The sequence below is a fragment of the Camelus bactrianus genome, chromosome 5, assembly GCF_048773025.1.
Source record: "Camelus bactrianus isolate YW-2024 breed Bactrian camel chromosome 5, ASM4877302v1, whole genome shotgun sequence".
NCBI classification, from domain to species: domain Eukaryota; kingdom Metazoa; phylum Chordata; class Mammalia; order Artiodactyla; family Camelidae; genus Camelus; species Camelus bactrianus.
Genome location: NC_133543.1, coordinates 87,050,012 through 87,060,349, shown reverse-complemented (window position 1 = coordinate 87,060,349; position 10,338 = coordinate 87,050,012).

The following is a 10,338-nucleotide window of genomic DNA, read 5'->3' as shown; positions in this document are numbered from 1 at the left end:
TATGTGGCTCTGCTGTCACTAAAACAGTAAATCGATCAATAAAAATAAATAGACTTTGAGGAGGAAGGGGTGGTCTACAAACTCAGGGTCTCCTCCCACATCCCTGATAACATTTCGATCTCCTCCCCTTCGTCTGTTCTTTCAACCAACTTTTTGAATATCTAAATGCATCTCTGCCCAGGGCTCATTTATATATTCCATGTGAGGTCTGTCTAGCAGCAAGTACAATGGAAATACTGTTATCACTCTTGTTAACTTACTGAGAAAAGAGAAAATTCAAGTGCAAGGAAAACTAGAGAAAAGGGTGTTGTAGTTGCTGACCCCCTCTATACTGAAAATTCTTCATGAAACTTGATCTAAGCCCCCTTTCCACAAGCCAACGCCCATTTAAGTGCAGGATCTTAATAACATAATATGCCATAGAGATAAATGTATCTATTTTTTTAAACAAATAGTTCCCTTTTTTGAAAAGAAAACTAACTACATGGGAAAATAATATGTGAGTTATTGATTGTGAAAAATCTTATAATTTCTTGGCAACTTCTATTCATAAGTTACTGTACAAAAAAAGCAAAAACTAAAATTATTATAATTTACTCTATGTATCTTGTATGGTTTATTTAAGATGATTAAGTGGGTGGATTATGAACAAAGCTGGAGAGAGTCGTGGGTGCAGGCAACAGTGAACAGTTGGCTCCTATGACATCCATCTCTGTATTGATTCAGATGTTTGGCCTTGAGCAAATCACATCCCTTCATGGTCTCCTCTCCTCTCCTCTCCTGTAAAATGATTCCGTGATCTCTAAGTTCTTTTTTACCTAGGTGGCCTGCCTGGCCGCATTCCAGCTTGTCTTCCCAAAACGCCCCATGGCCTTTATAACCACCTTTGTCTCGTCAGTCCTACCTTCTGAGATCCCATCACTCTCCTACCAGGACCCCCTCTCTTTGGATGTAGCTCTTTCATTTCACTTTCTTCCTGCCACCCATCCCGCAGCTTGCACATAGCCCTTCTCACCTGCGATGCAGCAGTTTGCAAGGACAAAGAAAGCTCATTAACAAACTCTAACTGGGGTTTCTCACATAAAAGGATATGGAAAACACAGACCTGTAACTGGACATGAGACTAGTTCCTCTATTGCTGACTTCCATTGGATTCCTTGGTACAGTCATAAATGCAGTCTAGGAGAATGGTCTCTGAGGACGGTGACCTGTCATCAAGCCTCTCTTGGGGGCACAGGACCTATCGTGCTAACTTGGCTCCATCCCCATTTTAAACATAGACTCAGTCCCATTCGAGGGCTCCTTTCCTTCCAAGCTGCCTTGGCATCTTCAGCTTATCTTCCCCTTCCCTCCAGCTGCCTCAGAAAGTGGAAAAACTGGTTTTTCCTGAGGTTCTTTGGGGCCCCTTGACTTTGCCCTTGGTTCATTCCTGTCTCAGGACCCTTTCAGAAGAGAGGTCAGAATTATCTTGCTTCCCATGTAAGTGCTCTGTTTTCAGGTTTCTTCCCTATCGAGTGAAAGCCTGCAGGTCAGACATAAGGAGTGGTATGGAGAGAAACGCGGGCCTCCGCCCCTAAGGGCTGGCCCCTGTCCCATCCTGCTGAACCTCACAGAGAACCCCCAGACTGAACGATGCTTGCAGTTTATCCCATCCACCTGTCTCCGCTTCTATCAAGTCTAATCTTTTAAAAAAAACTCTCTGGAGAGGAGATTCTCACCACCTCCTTCGTCACCCACATCTTGCCATCAACACAGGAAATTCGTATGCTTATTTGCCAGGATTTACCCAAGTATCCCTTTTCTGAGAACAAATAGAATTTAAATAGAACAATTTTATGGGGGGCAGATAAGAAGGGGGTACTTTTTATTCTCAAGCTGATAATAAAGAAAGCCAAAAGTAAAGGTCAGCTGTTTATCCAAAATTTTATCCCATTTATTCAAATCTTTCTGGCGTTTAGATTAGTATGAAAATCTGTCTTCTGAAAAGTTCAAGAACAATCTGCTTTAAGATAAACCCTTCCTGCTTTCTGAAAATGATTATGTTGTGGCTTTAAGAGGGCAGTCTCACCGTCCTTCCCACACCAAATTGCTCTCTTACATTCAGAGACCTTGAGCAGCTGAGCTGGTGCAGAAAAGCTGCGGGGGTTTGGTGCAGCAGGTACCCTCGGGAGTCCTGCCTGGCGAGGACAGCACTGCGCTCACAGGCTTTCCCACGCTCACATTAGCTGTTTGATGTGATGGCTGCACCCTTAGAGCAGGGGTTCTCAACTGAGGACAATTTTGGCCCCCAGGGGACATATGGCAACATCTGGAGACATTTTTGGTTCTCACAAGTGGTGTGGAGGGCGGTACTATCAGCATCTAGTGGATTGAGACTTGCTGATAAACAGCCTGCTATGCATGGGGCAGCCCACGCACAAAAATAATTGTCCAGCTCAAGATGTCAATTGTGCCAAGACTGAGAAATCCTGCCTTTAGTGACACCAGTTTGGGAAACGTGTCATTTTAGTGGTCATTTCAGATCACCCTCTCCCAAGCTCCAATTCTGAATTCATTCTTTCACTCATTTATTTATTTTATATACATATATATATATATATATATATATATATATATATATATGTATATATATATGTTATATATATATATATACTGAGCACATACTATAATATGCCAAATCCTGTGTAGATGTCAAATAAAATGGCAAGCAGAAGTAGCCTCAGTCCTTGTCCTAAAGGAGGATGCAATCTTGCAGAGAAGAATCAACACTGAGAGTATATACTGGAAGTATTTTACCATAAGGCAGCTCTAAGCACTTTGTGAATTCACTTAGTTCTCACAACAGTCCTATGACATAGATAACATTATTATTACTCTTTTATCAGTGAGATAACTAAGGCATTTATAGAGAGGTTAAATGACTTATACAAGGTCACACAGATAACAAGTGGAAGCAGGTTTCAAACCTAAGCTATTGGGCTCCAGGGTCCATCTGTGCTTTTAACCAGCACTCTGTGTTGCATCTCATATAAACACACACACATACTGGAATGGTACTAAATGATTAAAAAGAAGAGGAAGACAAAGCTTTGAGTGTCTATTATAAAAGAGGGCTGTCCTCATGCAACTCAATAACGAAAAAACAGACAACCCAATCAAAAAATGGGCAGAAGACCTAAGTAGACATTTCTCCAAAGAAGACATACAGATGGGCAATAGGCAATGAAAAGCTGCTCAATGTCGCTAATTATCAGAGAAATGCAAATCAAAACTACAATGAGGAATCACCTCACACTGGTCAGAATGGCCATTATTAAAAAGCCCACAAGCAATAAATGCTGGAGAGGGTGTAGAGAAAAGGGAACCATCCTATACTGTTGGTAGGAATGTAATTTGGTGCAACCATTATAGAAAACAGTATGGAGATTCCTCAAAAAACTAAAAACAGACTTATCATATGATCCAGCAATCTCACTAATGGGCATATATCTAGAGAAAACAAAAACTCTTCATTGAAAAAGATACATACATCTCAATGTTCATAGCAGCACTATTCACGATAGCCAAGACATGGAAGCAATCTAAATGTCCATCAATAGATGACTGGATAAAGAAGTGGTATGTATCTACAACAGAATACTACTCAGCCATTAAAAAAAAATGAGATAATGCCATTTGCAGCAGCATGGATATACCTAGAGATTTGCACACTAAATGAAGTAAGTCAGACAAAGACAAGTATCATATGATATCACTTATACATGGAATCTAAAAAAAAAATGGCACAAATGAACTTATTTTACAAAATAGAAACAGACTCACACACACACAAAAAAACTTAAGGTTCCAGGAGGAAAGGGGGAGGGATATATTAGGAGTTTTTGATGTGCAGATACTAACTATATATATATAAAATAGATAAACAAGAAGGTCCTACTGTATAGCACAGGGGACTATATTCAATCTTGTAATAACTTATAATGATAAAGAATATGAAAAATAATATATATGTGTATAACTGAATCATTTTGCTGAACCACCAAAAACTAACACAATTATAAATCAACTATACTTCAGCTTTTTTTTAAAGAATAAATAGGTGCTGTCACCTAGTCAAGGGGATCTTGAGGAAACGGCACTTGGGCATTTCAGCCCATGAAGAAGAGTTCACTAGACAACAAAGGGAAAGAAATGCGTTTCAGGCAAAATGACAGCATGTGTGTTGCTTTCTTAGGACTACTGTAATAAATCATCACAACGTAGTGGCTTAAAACAGCACACATTTACTGTCATACACTTCTGTAAGTTAGAAGAGTAACATGGGTCTCACTGAGCTTAAATCAAAGTGTCGGTAGGGCTGTGTATCTTTCTGAAGGCTCTTTGAGTCTTCTAGCTTCTAGAAGATGCCTGCATTCTCTGGCTTCTGGCTCCCTTCATTCTTCAAAGTCTGTAAGGATGGGTTGAGTCCCTCTCCCAGCAAATCATTCCAATTTCCTTATCTCCCTCGTTCACCTTTAAGGATCCTTAAGATTATATTGGTCCCATGGAGATAATCCAGGATGATCTCCCTACAAGGTCATTAACAAACTCACCTCCATTACAGCCTTACTTCCCCTTTGCCATGGGGTGTGAAATAGTCACAGGTTCTGGGGATTAACACAGGGACGCCTTTGGGGAGTCATTAGTCTGCCTGTTACAGACAGCATGTGTAAAAGCCCTGCAGAAGAAGAAAGGCAGTGACAGGGCTGAAGAAAGTTCACGTGGTTGAAACAGAGAAAATGGAGAAGCATGGAGAAGTAAACAGGGGACGAGGCCAAGAATCAGACCCCATGTGTCTTGGAAGCTGTGTCAGACGTTTGTCCTCTTCCATCATCTTCCTGTAAGCAAAGAGAAACCACTGAAGCCTGTTACCCAGGCCACTGGTGAGACTGGATTGGCATTTTGAAAGGTCCCTCTGGCTGCTGTTTGATGGGGAGAGAAAGAGAGAAGGGGCCAGAGTGGGGGCAACAGACCAGTGAGAGGAGGGCCTGGAGCCAGATGGGAAGTGATGGAGGTCTAGACTGGGACTTAAAACAGAAAGAAGGAAGGTGAAGATTCAAGAGACATTTTGGAGATGAAATTGACCGCACTTGGGGTTGGGTGAGTGGAAAATGGAGGAGGGGGGACAGACAAGTCAAAGAGGCTCCCAGGCTTTGGGCTTGGTCCAAGGGCCGTGCTGTCCACAGAGAATGGAAGCATAGCGAAGGAACATGAGTGGGGGTGAAATCCGGCATTGGATGTGTTGAGTTCAAAATGTCCAAGAGGAAACATCAGCTGGGCAGTTGGATTTGTGTATCTAGAACCCAGAGGACAAGTCTTATTTATAGTTGGTAAAATGATGGCTGAAAACCTCCAATTCAATGTCCTTGTAGCCTCACAGGACCAATATATCTCAGTCCAAGCCCATTATCTTCCCCCAAATCAACTCCAATACCTGTGTCCTTTCCTGTTAAGCACCCCCATGCAGGGTCAGAAACCTTATCTGATTCATCTTGCCAGGCTTAGCAATGTGTCTGGCCCTTGTAAGAGGTTAATAAATGTGGTAGAATAAATAACTGAATGTATTAATCCATTACCTCAATGTCTGTCTGTCCATCTCTCTGTCTCTGTCTCTGTCTCTGTCTCTCTCTCTCTCAGTTCATCTCTCCTGCTCCCGCCACCACACTCCTTTGTCCTATTACTTTTGGACAAAAATGCAAGTCTGTTTAGCTTAGAAAGATCTGAAGTCAAATTCTGTGGTGACCCCAGCACCTGTAGACATGGGACCTTTGACCTCAAAGCTACAAAGGACTCTGCTTCCTCCAGCAGCTCAGCCAGGCACTCAGAGAGAGACTTGACAGAACTGACAACCATTGCTGGATTTTATTATGTGTTTGGGTGTCTAAAATCATAGTCATTTCCTGTAAGAGCTGTGCTTCACAACGCGCTGCCATAAATTGCCTTGTTTAAATACAAAGCTGTAGCTTTTTCAATCAGATAAATATATTCCCTTGTATATTTATTGTGTGAGCTCATGTTCTTTGTCCTTCAGGGCTTCCAGGAACTAAGCACTCATCTAGTACACAGGGTTGGTGTTTAGAACAATGCAGGGAGAGGGAGGAAGAACAACTCACAAAGGAATGTCCCAGTGTGTCAGAGCCTGTCTGCGCTTAAAACTTCAGTCAAGAAAGTATCTGTCAAGCCCTGCTGTATTTGTCACTGTAAAAAAAGAATCACGCAGACATGGTCTTCACAAATCTCTCAGTCTGAGACCATTCCACCTTCTGTTTTTGCATAATGCTTGTTAGATTTTTAAATAAGAAACTGGACAAAACCACAGCAGACTGTTAAAAGGAGTTCTGGAATCCTCTTTAGGTCAAATGTTAGCTCACTGTATAGCAGCAAAAACCATGACCAAAGAATTTTCCTTTTCTTCATTCATTAAATAAACTTTATTAAATACCTGTTATTTGCCAGAAACTGGAAATACAACTGGGAACAGGAGGAGGAAACCTGCTAGAGACACTCACTGGGGCTTATATTCTAGAAGGGAAAGATATTCAGTGAGCAAATAAGGCAATAAATAGACAATAAAATACTAGATCTTGATGATGGCAAAAGGCCATGTGAAATGATGGAGGGGGTACACTAGGTTAGACTTGTAGGGAAGGTCTGTCATAGTAGCTGACACAAGCTGAAACTTGAATGACCAAAACAAAAAACAAAAACAAACAAACAAAAAACCTCTATGAAACTGTGAGTACAAAGATCTGGAGGAAGCATTCCAGTTGTTTCTTGACTAAAAGCTCCATAAAGCTGGGACTAAGCCCTATTTCACCTTAGAGTCCCCAGAGTTACTAGCACAGGGTGTGACCTCAGTTACTGTAGGCACTCACAGGTGTGGGCAACGCACATCTGCTGTGGTCCCACACCAGATGCTTGTGGTCTTCAGGATGTGGACAGTTATCTCCAGGAACTATCTAGCACATTCTTGCTTTACAGGGCTCCCTTCCCCAGCACTGTACTCACGACGGGGTCACGGGCTTTGAGGCTGCAAGCCACTAGATCTACTTGACTCTTTCCTAAGGGTGAAATCTTCTCGCCTTGACTCTCTTCCTGATGTTTTTCATTTCCCACTTACCTTTTATTGGGTGCAATGCTTTGCCCAGTTTCCATGTGAGATTTGCCTTGGCACCTTAGGAAGAACAGCAGGAAGACCCCTCCCTTCGTGTCTGAACCACAGCAGATGAAATGCACGTGCTAGGAGAGATTCGACCCAGCTGGAACCTCACCCCCTCCCCGCAGGAATGCCACACAAGCTGGGTTAGAGAGCAAATTCCCTCAGTCTTCCCTTCCAGGACTTCACATCCTCCCACCACAGAAGGTTCTTTCTTATGGTCAGGCCCTCACAGCTACAACCTCATCTGTTTCTGGACAGTTGGTTCTTGCTCCTGAAAGCCAGTGCCTGACTCATGCATAGACTCAGTATAGTAAAGGAAAGAATCTGTGAACTTGAAGATAGGACAGTGGAAATTAAACAAACTGAAACACAAAGGCAGATGGAGTGGAAAACATAGCAAAATGAAACAAAAACAGAAGAGAGCATCCAAGAGCAATTGGACAATAGAAGCCAATGACTGGAAATGGGCAGGTCCTAAGGTATTTTAGCTCAACCCATCCCTGTCTATCCCCTAGTTAATTCCACAGAATTAACTTCAAATCTACCCAGAAACTCAACCTTTTTCTAAGACATCCTTCTCAGCTAGTGAATTATAATATTCTAATACAGAGCTGGTCTTAGCAGTAATGAAAATGATGTTCTCATGGTTTAAAGACTATTAAAATAGGCTTGCCAGATAAAATACAGAATACTTAGTTCAATCTGAATATCAGATTTTTGAGTATAAGTTGTGTCTTGTGCAATATTTGGGACATACTTAGACTAAAAAATAACCCGTTGTTTATCTGAAATCCAAATGAAACCGGGCACCCATATTTTGACTTGCTAAATCTGATAATTCTACATTCAAAGCCACCGTGGAACCCACTCAAAAATGTCTCCTTTCTGATTATCCACATTGCCTGTATCTAATAAAGCCTTGTCGTGGATTGGCTTATCGGGTGTACCAGGTATTAACCTAAAGCAGTGGGCACTTGATGAAGCACAGGACACAAGGCAGAGAAGCAGGGGGAAGCAAACCTGCTACAGAGGAGAGAGCTCCAGATGAGGAATCAGAATAGTCTGTTCTGGACCCAGCTCTGCCTCTTACAAGCTGGGCTCATCATTGAACCTCTGTGTCTTAGATTCTTAGGGTATCAAAAGTGGAAGAGAATCCCCACCCAGCCCCCTCCTACATTCTCGGATGACCTCAGCACGGCTCTTTGTGGGCCCTTATCTGAAAACCATATAGGAATATACACCCATCAGTCAGTGGATGTATTGCTACTTACAGGAAGAGACGAGAGGGAGCTGTCATGTGGGGAACGCTGGATTGGGGAAGAAAGGGCCTCCACTGGCCTCTGCATAGTTCCTGCCCCTCATTGGCCTTAGCAGTACCTGCTGCCATCAGACTTGCCCATTTTCCACCCTCTCAAGCTGCATTTCAAATCTTTATCGGTCAATAGCATTTATTTTTGGACTTTGCCGGCGCGGACACACCAGGCGCCATCAGGTCCCGTTATGTAAGTGCGGCAGAGCTGGCCTAGTCTGTCTTCAGAGAGGTAACTGCCAAGGGGAGCACAAGAGCTGACAGTGATTCGAGACCCTGTCCTCTGAGTCAGCCCCGATGCCAGCCGGGTGAGGTAAGCCTCCGTCAGGGGCACCATTCACCTGCTGGCTCCTGGCCTCTCTCTGGCGGCAATCAGCTCCCAGAAGACTGGTTAGGGTGTGAGAAACAAGACAGGTCTGTTTCATGTGGCTCCTGGCTAGAAAGTAGTGGCCTGGATTCCATACGTCAATAAGAAGACAGACAGCGGGCTGGCTCTGGCCTGGAATGCATGTTCCCAAGCTGGCTGTCCGGTGCTGCTCTAGCCATCTCTCTGGACTCAAGGACCCTGGACCCTGGGTCCTGCTTCTGGATCCAATGCTCAGCCGCCCCTTCTTAGATGCCCGTGAGCCTGAATGGCCCACCTCTCCCCGGCTGTCACTCCCCCACCAACACAAGTGGCAGTTTCCAGGTTGAGGAGAAATAAGGCTTAGCTTTGCTCTGAATCAGAGAAATAAAACTTGCATGAGCAGGGCCAAGCTGCCCCAGGTTTCAGGTCTCTTCAGTACATAAAATGAAGGAATGTGTTGTCGTCATAGTTACAGAGATCTGAAAGATAGACCACAGGAAGAACCTTACCCACTGCCCCCCTTGTGTGGGGACATGGACCAGAGATGCTGGGACATGTCACTGAAGGAATTTATAGAGAGCCCCTGTACTTGTGACCCAGGAGAAAAGGAAATGTGATGTCCCAGAAGGCAGGTTCCTGAGAAGAGAACATTTGTGATTCTCTGTGCCATGAAAATAAGCCAGTGTTTGTCTGAATGTCCGCTTGGAACACACAGCATCCACACGAACGTCACTGAACACAGCAAATCTTCTTACTGCCCAACTCTGGTGATTGGAAAACAGCAGGTTTCAAATCCTCTGACCAGTCAACAGGTGAGCCATGCCCAGACCTGGTGCCCATCAGCCCTTCGGTGGCTGCCATACTGACTCAGAACACGGCAGGTCTGAGACCCTGGGCCGGCGCTGGCCAGCGGCATGCTCTCACACACCTAGCCCATCCGGATCACCGCTCAGAAGTCCAGCTGGGGGAGGAGAAGATGAGAGGGGTCCCGGGGGAAGGTGCAGAAAGATGCCTGTTGGGGAGCGGCATCCCTGGCTCCCATCAGAGCACCAGCACCCAGGTCTGGCCTGGAGCCTGCCCCTCCTGGCTCCTGCTGTCATGGCTTCTCCCCGTCCCTCCAGACCAGATCTGGTTTCACTAGACTTGGAACTCTCCAAGCCCTTTCCCACTGTGAACTGATTTATTTGGATGTGTCTGTCAGAGCGTGACTGAAGGATGTCTGGACGGCCCGGAGCACAGCTGCAGCAGATGTGCCTGAGAATGCCTCCAAGTGAGGCCCCTTCCCCTCCTTCCTCCAAGCTCACCCGTCCTGGGAAAGGCTGGGGGAGGTTGAGGACATCTGCGCAGCCCATGAGAACCAGGAAAGAGAACAGAGTATCCCAGGAGCTAGGAGAGTATGGCAGTCTGGCAAGGGCCAGGAAATGGGGTCTAGACCTTATTTTGCACCAGTGAGGTCTTGATTATGGGCAGGCCTGTGGGCCTCTC